At 37.9% G+C, this 15352-nt stretch overlaps 1 protein-coding gene and 1 pseudogene across 4 annotated transcripts in view; one reads left to right on the top strand and one right to left on the bottom strand.

Moving 5' to 3' along the window:
- The window catches only part of RBFOX1 (RNA binding fox-1 homolog 1), a 1043447-nt gene that overhangs the window by 13505 nt on the left and 1014590 nt on the right, over positions 1 to 15352 (bottom strand). The window lies entirely within an intron of this gene.
- Positions 1402 to 1519, top strand: LOC149472190 (U2 spliceosomal RNA; annotated as a pseudogene).

The raw sequence follows: 15352 nt of genomic DNA, 5'->3' as shown, positions 1-15352 counted from the left end.
TTTGCAGGTAAAAAAATGTGCATTTATTATTTTTGTCTGTAGGAGCCTGGAAAGCATTGCACCAGTAATCAGTAGATCGCTGGTGTCATGCAGGTCCCCTTCAGATCTGTCTGTATATCTGCTTGCCCAGGGGCGGACTGACCATTCAAGCACTCAGGCACTCGAGGTCAGTAGGGGGCCCCATGAAATACCCCTGGTACCTTTTTTATAGGCTTTTTTGAGTGTGGGCAAGGACACAGGGGCCCCATGATCCCCTATTGCTCGGGGGCCCCATGAGTTGTCAGTCCGCCCTTGTGCTTGCCCATACAGGATGTATGGACCAGTAGATATACTGACAGGAAGAATCAATGAAATACCCCAGTACTCCACAGTGCCATGGTAGTTAATTGAAAACTACAAGCTGTCGGGATGTGCAGTTCATTCATTCACTCTGTGAATCCCTGAGATTAAGCTCTCTGTGGCCCTGCACAACTGCTCTGTTTTCAAATCTGACATATAGTATGGAGAACTTCTCCCCATACTTCTGTCACAGGGAGGGGAGGGGGGGGGCAGCATTGGGAACATGTTACATGTTCCACCCTAAAAATGGGTGGAACATGTAGCATGTTCTCAAAGGTAAACTTATCCTTTCAAGAAATGCGGTAAAATACCACTCAGCTGCTTTCACAGGACACACATGGTGTATCAAAAACAACAAAGTTAAATTAAGTAAATACAAAATATCTTTATACATGACACATATTGGATGAAAATAGTATAAAAAACCACATACTTATATACTGTAAATACCCTTCTTATACCAATAAAAATACAATGTTGAATGGTAATTATATACAGTATGTGTGTGATTTTTTTCATATTATTTTCATTCAATATAAAGATAATTCGTATTTACTTAAAGCATAATTAAAGGAAAAACCTTTTTTTTTATTTCAAATAGAGTGGAGAGGTATAAGAACACCTATTAGGTTTTTACTGCTGTCTATCCCCATTAGGGAGATTCACCCTCTTTATTTGTCTCATTTACCATTAATAATGAAAGTGACATGAAAAGAAAATCCCAAATTTTGGGTTGTCGCCAGAAAGTAATAGAGGGGACATCTTCCAGTAGGGACACGGATGTCCCCAGGTGAATCGAATTAAGGGTGAATCTAACGGAGGCACAGACAATAATAAAAACCTGACAGGTGTCCTAATCCACCTCTACTCTATCCAAAGCTAAAAAAGTTTTTCCTTTTCCTTTAGTAAATCAACCCCAGTGATTTCCATATTTAGATTTCTATGCATTACTGTTGAGAGAACTGATCCAAAAAGGCAGAGACTACTCAAAATTGTTGATTATATTTTTACACTCCTTTAATACAGCATGCCTGGACCACAATGTAATTATCATATTATCGGTTCGCTTCTCGGCCTTTTGGCTAAGATCAAGTGTAGTATCTGTTCTTATCAGTGTCCAGTGGGGGTGCTTCATGGCCATTCTAGCTTTGCGGGGATGGCTGGTTGTATAGTACCCCTGCTGGAATGATGGGGGCCTGGACGGCTAGTACCGGGGGAACAGAAAGCGTGGTGCCCACGAGTAGTAGCTGGGGCCCGTGAGTAATTCTCCCGAGGAGACCGGAAGGACCTAGTTCCTCCTGATTTGGACGGATCTACCTTGTCTGGCCAGGGGTCGGGAAGGCAGAAAGTCCGCAAACCAGTGCCCCCTGAGTAGTTGCCTCAGGGGTGCCACTAGTAGCACCTGGGTGTGGGACCCCACAGTGTGAAGATGGCACATGGTCACTGTGTTTCCACTTTTCCTGCACAGCTCCCTTAGGACCAAGCCTTTTGGCTAGGACCAGGGCAATTTTTGTACAGGCCTCAGGGCCTGGTCTGTGCACTATTTGGCACGACCACTTTTTTATTTTTTATTTATTTAATTTATTACACCTCCCACATTTAGTCACTTTTTCTTACTTATGTGTGTGTTTTTTCTCACAGGATGGAGGGTGTGGGTCCTCGGGCCTGCCCTGAAGTCTAGGGGGAGGATGTGTGGCCTTTTGGTTCCTTCCTCCCCTGTCCCTAGGGGGTTTTCTTTTCGGGAGAGCCCCCTGACCAAGTACTGGGTGTCTGGCTTCGGCTGGACACAAGGAACGGTGGTCCACCAGGCCTTTTGGCCAGGAGGACAAAATGGGAACATTGTCCCTGTCAGGAGCTTCGTGCCCCGGGGTATCAGGGCAGTGGTCCATCCCCTTTGGGGGGAAGGACAAAGCACACCCCTAAGTGCACTTTTTCGTGTGGTGTTTTACACTTGCACTTTTTTTGTGATTCACTTACGGGTTTTTCATTATCTGCACGTTTGCGGACTTAAAAGAAAAAAAAAAATGGGCCGGGGAGGCAAAGAGTTTGCGGAGCAGTGCCCCCTGAGAGTGGTCGCCTCAGGGGTGCTCTTAGTAGCACATGGGAGTGGGATCCCAAGTGTGAAAAGTGCCTATGGTCACTGTTCTAACACTTTTTCTGCACTGCACCTTTTAGGGCTAGGCCTTTTGGCTAAGTCCAGGGCAGTTTTTTTGCTACGGGCCTCAGGGCCTAGCCAGTGCACGATTGAACAGCCACTTATTTATTTATTTATGTATATATGCTTTTATTTTTCTCCCATCGTTTTGTCACCTTTCACCTTTGAGTGTTTTTTTCTCACTTGGATTGAGTGTGTGGGTCCTCGGGCCTGCCCTGAAGTCTAGGGGGAGGATGCATGGCCATTAGGTTTCTTCCTCCCCTGCTCCTGGGAGGGAGCTCTCTTTGGGAGAGCTCCTTGACCTAGTACTTGATGGTTGGCTTTGGAAATCAAGGAAAGGGATCTGCCAGGCCTTTTGGCTAGGTGGACCATGTAGAAACTTTTGTCCCTGTCAGGAGCCTTTGTGCCCTCGGGGGATCAGGGTAGAGGTCCTACCCCTTCGGGGATGGACTAAAGCACACCCCTAAGTGCATTTTTTTGTGTTTGTGTTTTGCATTTGAATGTTTTTTGTTCACTTATGGGTTTTTGTTTTTCACACCTCCGCGGATAACAAAAGAAAAGAAAAAAAATTGTTGATTCATTTATCCAGATGACTTATGTTTTTTATTATTTTCCTTATATGCTTTTGATAGCTTGTGTGAGGTATGCTGAACAGTGGTTACCTAGAGTACTAGTAGGAATGTGGTAACACACCTCTAGTTCACTAATTATTGAGGGTTACCTTATCTCTGCAGCTTCACTCATGGGATATTTTTTGATGGAGGATACATACAGTCCTGAATGCAGATTTTTAATGCTTTGATAGGCGATATATGTGTGGAATATATGCATGTGCATTTGATGTTTAGACATATTATTTGGTATTAAGGCAACATTGTCTATTAATGTTGGTGGAAAGTGTTTTTTTTTTAATTTTTCATTTGTTATATTTGCAAATTAATAAAGATTTTTCATATTATCTGTTAGTATTGTGTACCATAAACAAATAGGTCATTTTATGCCCTAGAAGCTCAGTTATATGGTCTTTTTCTGGCAGATTGTCTGCCACTGACGTTTTGTGGAGTCTGAGGATGCAGCTTTACTTTTCTGATATGTGTTCTATAACTGATGTCTACCAAAGCAGTATTGAGGGAGATCAAGAGTGCATTATTTGTGACTTTCTGTCAGTCTTGGAAGTCCATATTTGTATTTGATCCCATTGTTACGTTAAGGGAGTTTCAATTAGGCACAGTGAACAGGGAATTTAGAATATAAATAATCTGATTGTGGCAAAAGATACCTGACGGAAGGGCATTGTATTCTATTTTAAAGTAATTTAAATGACAGATTCTAGCTCCATTAAGAAAACCACGGTTCTCTCTGGACAAACAGACAGACTTTTCTGGGTATGGGCTCCAACAATGATTTGAACCCAAATACATTTCTGTGCTCAGATTACATAGTTATATAGTGAAGGTAGCTAGCACAGGTGAATGATACAAACCTCAAATAGTATAGTGCAAAAAGTGCAGCGCTAAAACAAATATTCAAAAGTAATATTTTGAAAAGTCCATTAACTAAAGTCCATGCTCAAATAAAAATTCATAAAATAAAGTGAATCCACTCATCAAGGGAAAAATAGGAAAAAACCAACACGTTCAATGAGACTGGAGAGAAGGGGTGACACCTCAAAATCCCTGGTGACAACAGAAAGTAAGTAAGAGCTCTTACCGGAGCTATTGGGCTTTCAAATGAATGAAAATCATTTCATTCAGCAGGGGTGTAGGGGTTAAACCCCAATCTTATCTATGGTAGATGGCACAATGGTATTTCAGCCTGTGGTTCCACTCCAACCCCACTCTCCACAAATAGTGGCATGCAAGATATAAAGACTAATAGTGCAGTATGTCCTTATATAAAAGTTTATTAAAAGTAAAAGTTGCACTTACAATTGGTTAAAAATATAAAGCTGTCAAAGACAATCATGGGGCTGCAGCAATCCCAATACCATACACAGATGTTCCAGCCGGCAGCAGTTCAGAATGGTGATGTCAGATTAAGTGCCACCCAATGCATTTCATCATACATTTGAAGTTTTCAGGAGTGTGGCAAAATGTCAGCCACCATGCTCTATATATACGGTATGGATGAAAAAGGACTTTCTTCTTTACACTTGACCAACAGGAAGTTCACTGAGTAAGCTGGCTGTATCCCCATCTTGTGGAAAGAAAAGGGTTATGCACCCAATGCTTACAAACACTATATGTATAAACATAAACAATATAAAATATACATGTCCCCAAAATTCCTGATTGTGTAAGTCTTCAACCTATATTCTATATTAAAACATACAATCCTGTAAAAAAATGTTTACATTACTTCAAGGAGGAAAATAAATGATAGTAATCCAGAAAATAAACAAAAATTTAAAAGATATAAAAAAAGTTTGTGTATTAAAAAAAGGTATTCAATTTGCATAAAGAGGTGAATAATAATATTATATTGGAGATTCTTTATACTGTATTTGTTTTGGCAAATATGTACTATTTATACCTATTAAAGAGAGATGATTCTCCTCTTTATGCAAATAAAAAAAAAATCAATGCACATACATTTTTTATATTTTTTGTCTTTTTTTACCCAGATTATTATAATTTATTTTTCATCCTTGAAGTAATTTAAAACATTTTTTACAGGATTGTATGTTTTAAGCCCTTTATTCAGGAATATAGGTTGAAGACTTACACAATCAGGAATTTTGGGGACATTTATATATTATATTATGTATGTGTATGTTTATACTCTTTTTCCTTTTTTAAAAAAATATTGGGTGCATTTCCCCTTTTCTATACAAGATGGGGATATAGCCAGCTTACCTAGTGAGCTTGGTTGTAAGTATTGGGCGCATTACCCTTTTCTTTCCACAAGATGGGAATACAGCCAGCTTACTCAGTGAGCTTGATCAGTTACTTCCTGTTGTTCAAGCGTAAAGAAGAAAGTCCTTCTTCGTCCATGCTGTATATATAGAGCATGGTGGCTGACATTTGGCCACGCCCCTTAAAACTTTAAACGTATGATGAAATGCATTGGGTGGCACTTAACCTGACGTCACCATGCTGAACGGCTCCCGGCTGGAACATCTGTGTATGGTATTGGGATTGCTGCAGCCCCGTGATTGTCTTTGACAGCTTTATATTTTTAACCAATTGTAAGTGCAATATTTTACTTTTAATAAACTTTTATATAAGGACATACTGCACTATTAGTCTATATATCTTGCATGCCCCCATTGGTGGAGAGTGGAGTTGGAGTGGAACCACATGGTGAAATACCATTGTGCCATCTACCATGGGTAAGATTGGGGTTAACCCCTAATGTACTGTTGGCTTTTCATTAATTTGAAAGCCTAATAGCTCCAGTTAGAGCTCCTACTCACTTTCTATTGTCACCAGGGATTTTGAGGTGTCACCCTTTCTCTCCAGTCTCACTGAATGTTTGGGTTTTTTCCTCCTTTTCCCTTGATGACTGGATTCACCTTCTTTTACGGATTTTCATTTGAGCATCGACTTTAGTTGATGGGCCAACAATAGTTTAGTCAGGTTGAAAGACTTAATACCGGGTAGTCTAACCTCTCCTCCCGCTCTGAGACACGAGAAGTGCCGACACTGGACAGTTGGAGACAATTACAACTATCTCATTTACTGCATTATCTCCCCTTCCCACAACAATTTACAAGGGAACTAACTGCTTTTGAAAGGACATGCACATTCAAGGACCCGATATGTCAGGCCTTGTCACTTCCATATCCTGAATTAATATACTATGCACACACATAAGGAGATCATGTTTTTTTGGATATGGAAGGTATCACATTTTCAAAGAAACAAAAAGATAGAAACTTAGTCTTTGCAACAATACGCAATAATACCAATAAATGTCTTACAAGATTGTAACCAGGTGGTAGAGAACATCAGCTACTTTAGCCATACTCTCTCCATGACTATCTGCAACATTCTGGCATTGTAGCACAGAAATTTATATGTTTTTACGTTTTTTTAGGAATGCCTAGTTTGCACACTTTTTGGTGATCTGTCCTAGAGATCATACAACAAATCACCAGTTTCTCTTTATCAGACAACCCAGCAGAAATTTTTCTTCACCTCACCCCAATGCCTGGAAAATTCCATGTTACTGCAGTTGTCAAACGTGGCCAAGGCATACGTCCCCATTTCTCCTCACCTCTAACTGTGAGACAATGGGTGACAGTACTGTACATGGACTACAGTCTTCATTTTTCTACAAAATAAAGATTATAGATAATATACTAATCACTCTGCTGTGACTACAAATTTTTTCTGCTCACACTTTAACTTTTTTTAAATGCTAGCTATGCCTGTGGATCCCAAGACAATGTTTTTGCATGCAATGCCCTGTGTATGTGATGAAACTATTTATTACATAAAGAATGATTTAAAAAAAAAAACCAGTACATAATAAGCCTTTTTTCTTTCCTCATCATTTGAATGTGTGCAGTTCACAGATAGAATTAAACTAAGCTTTGCCTGTGATGGGGACATAGGCAAAGCTTAGTTTAAGAAGAGTCTGCCTTGAGCCCAATACCTTTCTAGCTTTCTGTCTGTCACATATCAAAAGCACCTAGGAATGTGTAGGATATGAGATTAGCTTTAATAAATCTTCATGGAATTTTTTTTTATACAAAAAATATTCCATATTGCACATACACAGAATTGTGTTGCAAAGATCAATGCCCAAACTACAACAATTTTTTACACAGCAAAACAGGTCAAAAGCACAAATGAAGGTGAATAGGCTGTTCAAATATCAAATTGGATTTTCATGTTGGAAGCACATTTACCTGTTTTTAATAAATAAGAAGAGGTTGTGCTGACTTTATTCATCCAATTTTGTGCAAGCAAAAATCCTGCATGTGACTGGGTATTTTTTGCAAATTGAATTTTCAACTCATTTACTAAGCTAAATACAAATTCCCTTGCAAACTGGAAATTTATTTTTAAAAAAAAACATTTAATTCTTTAGCAAATTAACAGCATTAAATGACAAAACAAAAAGTTTCAGAAAGGAAGACCCACCCCCTCAAAATGCTTTGCCACCAATAACCACTGTAGTGCTCTCTGGAAAAGAATGAGTAAGTAAGTATACACAAGCAGCTTGACAGCAACCGCTGACAGAAGAGGAGTGTGATTCAGCACAGAACATCCTGACATGCACCATCTTGCCTAGATGGACAGCATCCTAGATCTAGATAAGAAGGATTGAAATTATTAAACTAATGGCCCCATTAGTAGTATTTTTCCCTCCCTTCCCCTCCCCAATATGGCTGTATACAAAGTGCCTCTTACGTACATCTAGTACATACATTGAGTGGAACACCTGTTTTCAATTACTTTTCTAGATGGTATTTACATACATTTAAAAAAAAATACCTTGATCATATAAACTTTAGGACAATGTAGAATTTGAAATGTATTGTGCGTTAAAATAGACTCATCTTTGATTAATATTAGGACTTAAAAGTCAATTAAATATCAGATCACAATTTAGTGGTTATTAAGAAATCCAGAACATTCTTATGGGTTCAACAACATTTCTACACAATTGTATTTTAATCATGCCTCTATTTTCTCTAACTTTTCCAGATCATTAGTTTCTCATCTCATCATATTCCTTCCTCCTTCATTTGAATCAAACATACAACCCATCAGCCAATATTTGCACATCCACCTGCATTATTCCACGTAATAAATCAGCCAGATGCAACTTTCAAATGGGCCCCTACTGATTTCTATAATTGTGTATATACCAGATGTTTTGGCTTGGAACATAAATCTCTAACTTTTGAATTTAAGCCAATGATCTAAATGTGCAAATAGAAGAAATCACACTCTTGTTGTATAGTATAACACAACAGGAAATCTAAAAAAGGACATTGATAAATGTCGACTAATGAACTGTTCTTGAGGAAGATCCAATTATAGATATGTGTTTTCAGTCTCCGATCTACCAGTCAAAATAATATGTACAACAACCTAAAAACCTTTAAAATATTGTGAAAGAACTGTGGAACAGGTAAAACAGAAATATTCTACAAAAGTACTTCTAAAAAAAGTATTATTTTTAAAACCTGTTACCAAATTATGTCTCTGGATGTGCCTCACCAACACAAGGCCATCTCCTTCTTCATTTTACCACAAGCCACTTCTACACCCACTCTTGGCCCATCCTGGCTCTAACACATTCTTCAGCCCTATGCTGTGTGTCCTCTCAATTGCTCACTTGAAAGCCCTCTTATCACTCCATATGTCTCACCAACCAAAGGCTTTTCAGTCAAGTCTCTTCCTCTAGCTATCTCTAAGACAACCTCTCCCATTCTGGGTTATTGAGTGGATTACCAAGATGTTTTCTCCAAACACAGCATATACCCATCCTCCAGTAATCCTGGATAATGGATATATCCTCACAGTCTCCCAGAGACCAAGGCCATATTGGAATATATCCTTGAAAATTTCCAAAAGATCTTTACATGAAATTCCTCTTCTCCTGTTAGGACAGGCTTCCTTTTAAAAAAAAATGTTGATTCTCTCTGCTCCTGTATCAATTTTTGCAGACTTAATGCTATCACTGTCAAGAAGCTCTGCCTGCTGCCCCTTATTACAGAGTTTTTTTTATCATCTCAATGAAGGAGATAAGTGGAAGAGACTACAAATATTGAGTGATGTCCTTCAGCCCCTGTAACAACCTTGTCATTTTCTAGCACTTTGTCTATGAAATCTTCGGAGATCCCCTCTGCGAGTGAATAATATATTAACTTTCTCCCTAGATTTGCACATTCACAGATGTCATGTCGGCTCCATTTTTCAACATCTGTGACAATGAGCTCTATAATAAAACCCAAAATGTCTCTTTGATATTATATACCTGTAGGTGCTTTTCCATAGCTACACGGTGGCTGGTTTACTAAATGAGTAAAGCTTGTGCACTTTTCAAAGTGAACTTTTACTTTGCAAGGGAATTTTCATTTTTCTAAGTATATAGGTGAAGCTGTTTTTCCTATACGCTCTTGTGAGTTTATCATTTCCCATGACCCCCAGCACTTCTGTGCATTTAGTGACTCTCTGTCACTTGAACACTCCAGTGACATCTGTGTCTCCAATGGCTCCAGTCATCCTAGTGACCCCCGAACTTATGTGTCTGCAGTGACTCCAGTATCTCCCGTGCTCCAGAGTAATCTAGTGACGTCACAGAATGCTGTAATTCCACAGCATTCTGTGCCCCTTCATGACCCTAGAGTATCCTGTCTTAGAGCTTCTCAGAGCATCTTGTGACTATGGTGTCCTTTTATCATGCAGCGGTAAATGACCGCTGCTCAGTTCTCCGGCATTCTCAGAGGAGAGAGTTCTCCTCTGAATGCCTTTTTATGAAGAGGTGTAGATCGCTTCTCCAAATGAAGAGAGAAGTGATCTACAAACACTTTGAATGTTGGAAAATGGCTGTTGTTACTATACTCTTGTGAGATTACAGTAAGAGATCAGTCAAACACCGTTTACTAAGCAGCGGTAATTTACCGCTACTTAGTTTGTGGTTCCCCCGATTCTCCAGCTCTGGGCTGGAGAATCTGGAGGGAGAACACAGATAGCCAGTGAAGGGCTGACATCGCTCCTTCATTTACTGGCAATCTGTGTGCAGAGATGATCAGCGGAGAACATGTTCTCCACTGATCATCTCTGTTTCCTAAACCACTAATGATGTGAGATCAGCAACGATCCTTAGGAGTGGCGCTGATCTCTGTTTCATGAAAGGACATCTTTATTGTGTCCTGAGCATCTCCATGGCACTCAGATCTCTATGCAGTCTCAGGCACACTTCTATATTAATTGCACTGTCTCTTTCCTTTAAATATAACTGCTGTGACACTAGAAATGATTCTATCCAGGGACAGAATACAGGGAAATTGAAGGGTCCTTCCTGAACTTTATATTGACAGTTGGTAATACTACTACTGTGCTCTAAATTACTCTTCCAAGGGCCTGCTGGAAAGAAAGTGGTGAAGCTATTTTTCTTAATTCAGGTAAAGGGCAAAAAATACCATCCTACATCTCGTCTGCCTCTCCTGCTGCCTTCTAATTCTACTTCAACATTTGTACTATTTCCTTGGGAAGATCTGTAACTCCTTCACTTATCCTGCAGCTTATTTATCATTCTGCTGCCTGATTCTGTGGATATGTGCTTCTCCAGGTCATCAAGCAGAAAAATCTGACATGAGCAGGAATCATTCTGATCTTCTATCAGGATGGTTGTTGCCGTATAGTGTAGACATAGTGCAGAAAGAGATATGGTAAGTCAGTCCTGGGAAAAAGATCAGCTTTAGAAAGCCTGCAGGCAATACTAGTGTCTTGCTTTTAGCCAATTTCTTGACTGTTTTGGATGTGGATTCCACAGTCAAGATCCAGTTTAATAAAGAATATTGAGAATATAATTTGCAAGTATTAACTACCGTAATTAAATGTTTTCACCCATAAAAAGATGCAAAAAAACAAGAGATATGATCACAAAAGTGGAACTTGAAAATTAAGTGGAAAGTTGATCGTTTTAAGGTCACATCAAAAGACATGAGGGTAAACTTTCAGACTAGATAAAAGGACATTTAATTACCAAATAGCAAAAGAGTACTTAGTAATCCGTGTGAGTGCTGAATACTACATAAAACAGAAAATATTACTGAATAGATTTTCAAAGAAAATGATACTAATAGGCACTGTATATTGTTTTAGAAAATGTTTAAATGTTTTCCTTAGAGAACAAAAATGAAGGCTAAGGATATAAAAGGTTTTCTCTTTTCATTGTTGACCTCTTTGCCTGCTTCAATATTTTTAGTCCTCCGGGGCTAGAGATCCATGATGTTTAACAACAGTACCCATATAAAAGAGATTTATTCATGTAGATATATATTAAATAAAGAGGTCACTGTGCAAGGATGTCTTTTTCTTGCCATGTTGCTTCAATTGTGATATCACAGACCATGAAGAAGTACTGTCTTTTGAGTTTACAAATTTCCAATTGTGAATATCACATGGAATAACCATAAGCTTTTGATCATGGTCTCTACAAATTTAATTATCTTTATTCCTTGGCCGACTGTCTTCAAAGTTAATGGTAGCCATTAGTATTACTGCACCCTATCAAAGCTCTTTTTAAAGCGCTTAATCTTCAGAGTTGGTGATAATCCTCAAAGCCTCAATACCCATGATACTTTTCAGCGCCATGGCAACATCATGCAAAAAATGGAAACCCTTAAATGCTACAAAATACCTGCTCACAGGGTTAATTCAAGTGAACCCTCTAATGGTTTATCCACAATCAATCTAAAATCTTGCACATCTACACACAAGAAATACAGTTTACCTACAGTATGTTGCATTTTAAGCATTTCCCTCATAAGCAAGTGATATTTGATTATCAAATAAGCTATTGCAAACAGGTAATGGGTTCTTTACAGTGAAAAAAAAACCAACAGCAACATTACCGATCAGCTGATTTTCAGATGGCTGCCAGTTTGTTGCTACTGTCTGCACATCATTCTTTGCTAACAAATTAACCCCAAGATCTATCTAATTTATTTATTTAACCTATTGTAAAAATGATGTTTCCCTAATGTGAATAAAGTATTTTTTTGTCAATGTGTTATCAATGCTTTTTTTTTTTTTTTTGCGTTTTGTATCAAAAAGTGTATTTCCCCTATGTTGACATGACATGCCCATTGTGCTTTTGTTAATTTATAAGAAATACTTCAAAATTACTATGCAAACATTAACAAAAATGTCCTTATATAAATCAGAAAACTGCAGTTTAACTTAATCTTGTCATGTTGTCATATTTGACTAGCCGTGCGAACTGACCTAGAACTGAACATACAGCCAAAGCTGTCAAAACGATAATGGTAGTAATGCCAAAAAAAGCCTGAGTGTTTTCACTGACTAAAAAAACAGACAGCATAATCAATATACAGTATAATATACAGTATACTGCAAGACAAAAAAAGGTGTCCATCATTTTTGGGTTATCTTTTGATACATGTTTTATGTTCTAGTGACAACACACTTGAAAAGGAACAAGATAGAAGAGAAAATTATGTTTTAAACTCATAGCCACTGTGGCAGTACAATTTTAAGCATTTTGTGCTCTATAATCAATTTTACTGGTAAATTTGAAAAGGTTGCAGTGAAAGAGCAATGTATGACTGATAAAGAACCATCAGCTGCTCAGAATATTTGGGATATCAAGCAAATTGTGATAATCCTTTTATTTAGTTCCTATGTTTTCCTCTACGGTCATGTAATCTGTTTTACAACAACTGTATAATTTAGTAACATCTGTTTTAATTGCCATGCCAAACCCTTCACAAAATTAGGTCAAAGCCAGAGGCTATAAGGGAGTTTAAAATGCACAAATTACAATTTAACAAGCAGTGCTGAGATGCTTAGAATCATTAAGTAAGCCACTGAAAAACATTACTTTAACTTACAGTAAAAAGGCAAAATCAGTGACACATTTAAAAAGGGCTTTCACCTGAAACAACATGCATATATTATTAGCATTACCAGAGAGTGTTTCTAACACCACTGATGTCTCTATCTATGAAATCCACTATCCATTTTGGAGAAGATACTGTGCTGAAAGTATGTTGGCACTTATAAAGGAAGATAATGTGAAACACCCAGGTAATTCAAAGAGACATGGGAATAGGCACACACTTACTGATGAGGCTATAGTAAAGAGCCAGTACTGACATAACAGTGTCATTATCATGTAGGTAATGTGGTACATATGGTGACATTTAATAATACAGATAGTCACTAGACACTGTAAAGGGTAGCCTTTTGACTTAAAAAAATCAATTAGTCTTTAATAACTCCCAAAGTCTGCTCAATCTCATAAATAGTTACACTGTATGCAGACCCAGTAAACAGTTCATATCCAGCTCAAATAGCAACAGTAGTGTGCATGTTTATGCTTGGATTACAACATATCTAGTTGTCAACATCTCCAAAGAAATGTAAAACATGGTGCAACCTTCCTAAGGGAGTTTATCTTGAATTGACCTAGCAATCTGAGACTTGGAAACTGCTGTTTACCCAATGGTGATCATCCAATCAGACAGGCTTAGAAAAAAAAGAAGAAAAAAAAAAAAAGAACAATATTGACCAGAATATTTAGGAAAAACTGTAGGATCCATATGTGCAATGAGCTGTAATTTTTGACATTGGTAATTCTACCATTTAAGACTTGGATATTACAAGTGACAAAAGTCTGCATTATTATTCAATTTATTTGTCAGTTTATTTATTTGTGTAGACTTTTTATATCCACTGTAAGTGATATAATTAAAGGTTTGTTGGGTAAGGTATGTCTTTTTGCTGATGATACAAAAGGTGTGTAATAGGGTTGTTATCCCTGGAGGTGTCTGTAACATGGAACATTGGCATTGCTGGAATATGGGTCAAAGCAATGTTTCTGAATTTAAAATAATGCACCTAGGGAAAAATAATTCATTGACAGAGTACAACATTGTGGGTACAGTGTTGGCCAGCGTTACAGAAGAAAAAGTTTTGGGGGTACTGAATTCAGATGATTGCAAAATGAGCAAATGTGTGACCAGGTAGTGAAAATGCAAATAGAGCTCTAGGATGCATTACTAGAGGGGTCACCAGTAGGAAGAAGGAGATCCTGATTCCCCTATATAAATCTTTGGTGAAACCTCCTTTAGAATCCTGTGTCCAGTTCTGGAGACCTTACTTACAAAAAAAAAATTGATAAGATAAAACAAGTCCAGAGACGGGTAACAAAAGTGATGAAAGGTCTGGGGGATAAAACATATCAAGAGCAACTTTAGGAACTTAACATGTACAGTCTGGAGGAAAGAAGGGAAAGGGGAGACATGACTGAAACCTTTAAATACATCAATGGGGTGAATAAGGTTCAGGAGGGCAGTATTTTCAATATGAAATAAAGATCAAGAGCATGAAGACATTGCCTCAAACTAACTGGAGGAAAATTCAAAACTAATGTTAGAAAGTATTGTTTTACTGAAAGGGTAGTTGATCCTTGGAACAGACAATGAGCAGAGGTAGTGAGTCAGTCATCAGTAAGTGCTTTCACACATGCAAACATAGATCTACGCTCAGGCAAAAATGTTAACAAAAATAAAAATTCAAAACATGTCTAAAAAAAATGGCCAGACTCCATGGACCTCTTGGCCTTTTTTCTGCCGCCACTTTTCTTTGTTTCTATTTAACAAAAATATTTGAAACCTACAGATGCATCAAGTTTGTGATTCATTTCTCAAATGTTACATACCTTTTTGCTACATTTGGTAATAGTGAATTTTTTCATTTGTATTACATTGCTTTTTATAGGACTTTGCATGTTTCATTTATGCTTATTTATGAGTAGAAGTTCTTAAAGTGGTATTAAACCCAAAACCAAAATTGTAATATATTGCAGCTTATCAGTTCTTAGATGTGGTTGCTGCATTTAGTTTTCTTTATTTTTAGGCTTTTAGCCCACTGTTTTCACCTGTGATCTGGACATTAACACGCGTTCTTAGACTGTCCTCACAGCAACATTGTCAGTCTCAGATAGAGGAGTGTTAGATGCACTAGCGGATTTAGATACACTGACAAATTGAAGCCAAAATCACACCGCAGTTACACAAGCAGCTACAGAAACAGTTTTTTTTCCTTTTGGGATACAGATTTTTCATGAATAAATAAAAGCTGATCCTAGTAAACTTCTCTGTCAGTGGTAAATAGTTAGTGTCATGCCTCTAACTGCTACATTTGC

The sequence above is a fragment of the Staurois parvus genome, unplaced genomic scaffold (genome assembly GCF_062004578.1).
Source record: "Staurois parvus isolate SC_StPar_1 unplaced genomic scaffold, SC_StPar_1.0 ptg000022l, whole genome shotgun sequence".
Lineage (NCBI taxonomy): Eukaryota > Metazoa > Chordata > Amphibia > Anura > Ranidae > Staurois > Staurois parvus.
Note: the sequence above shows the minus strand (reverse complement) of the source record. Positions and strands in the feature narration are given on the sequence as shown.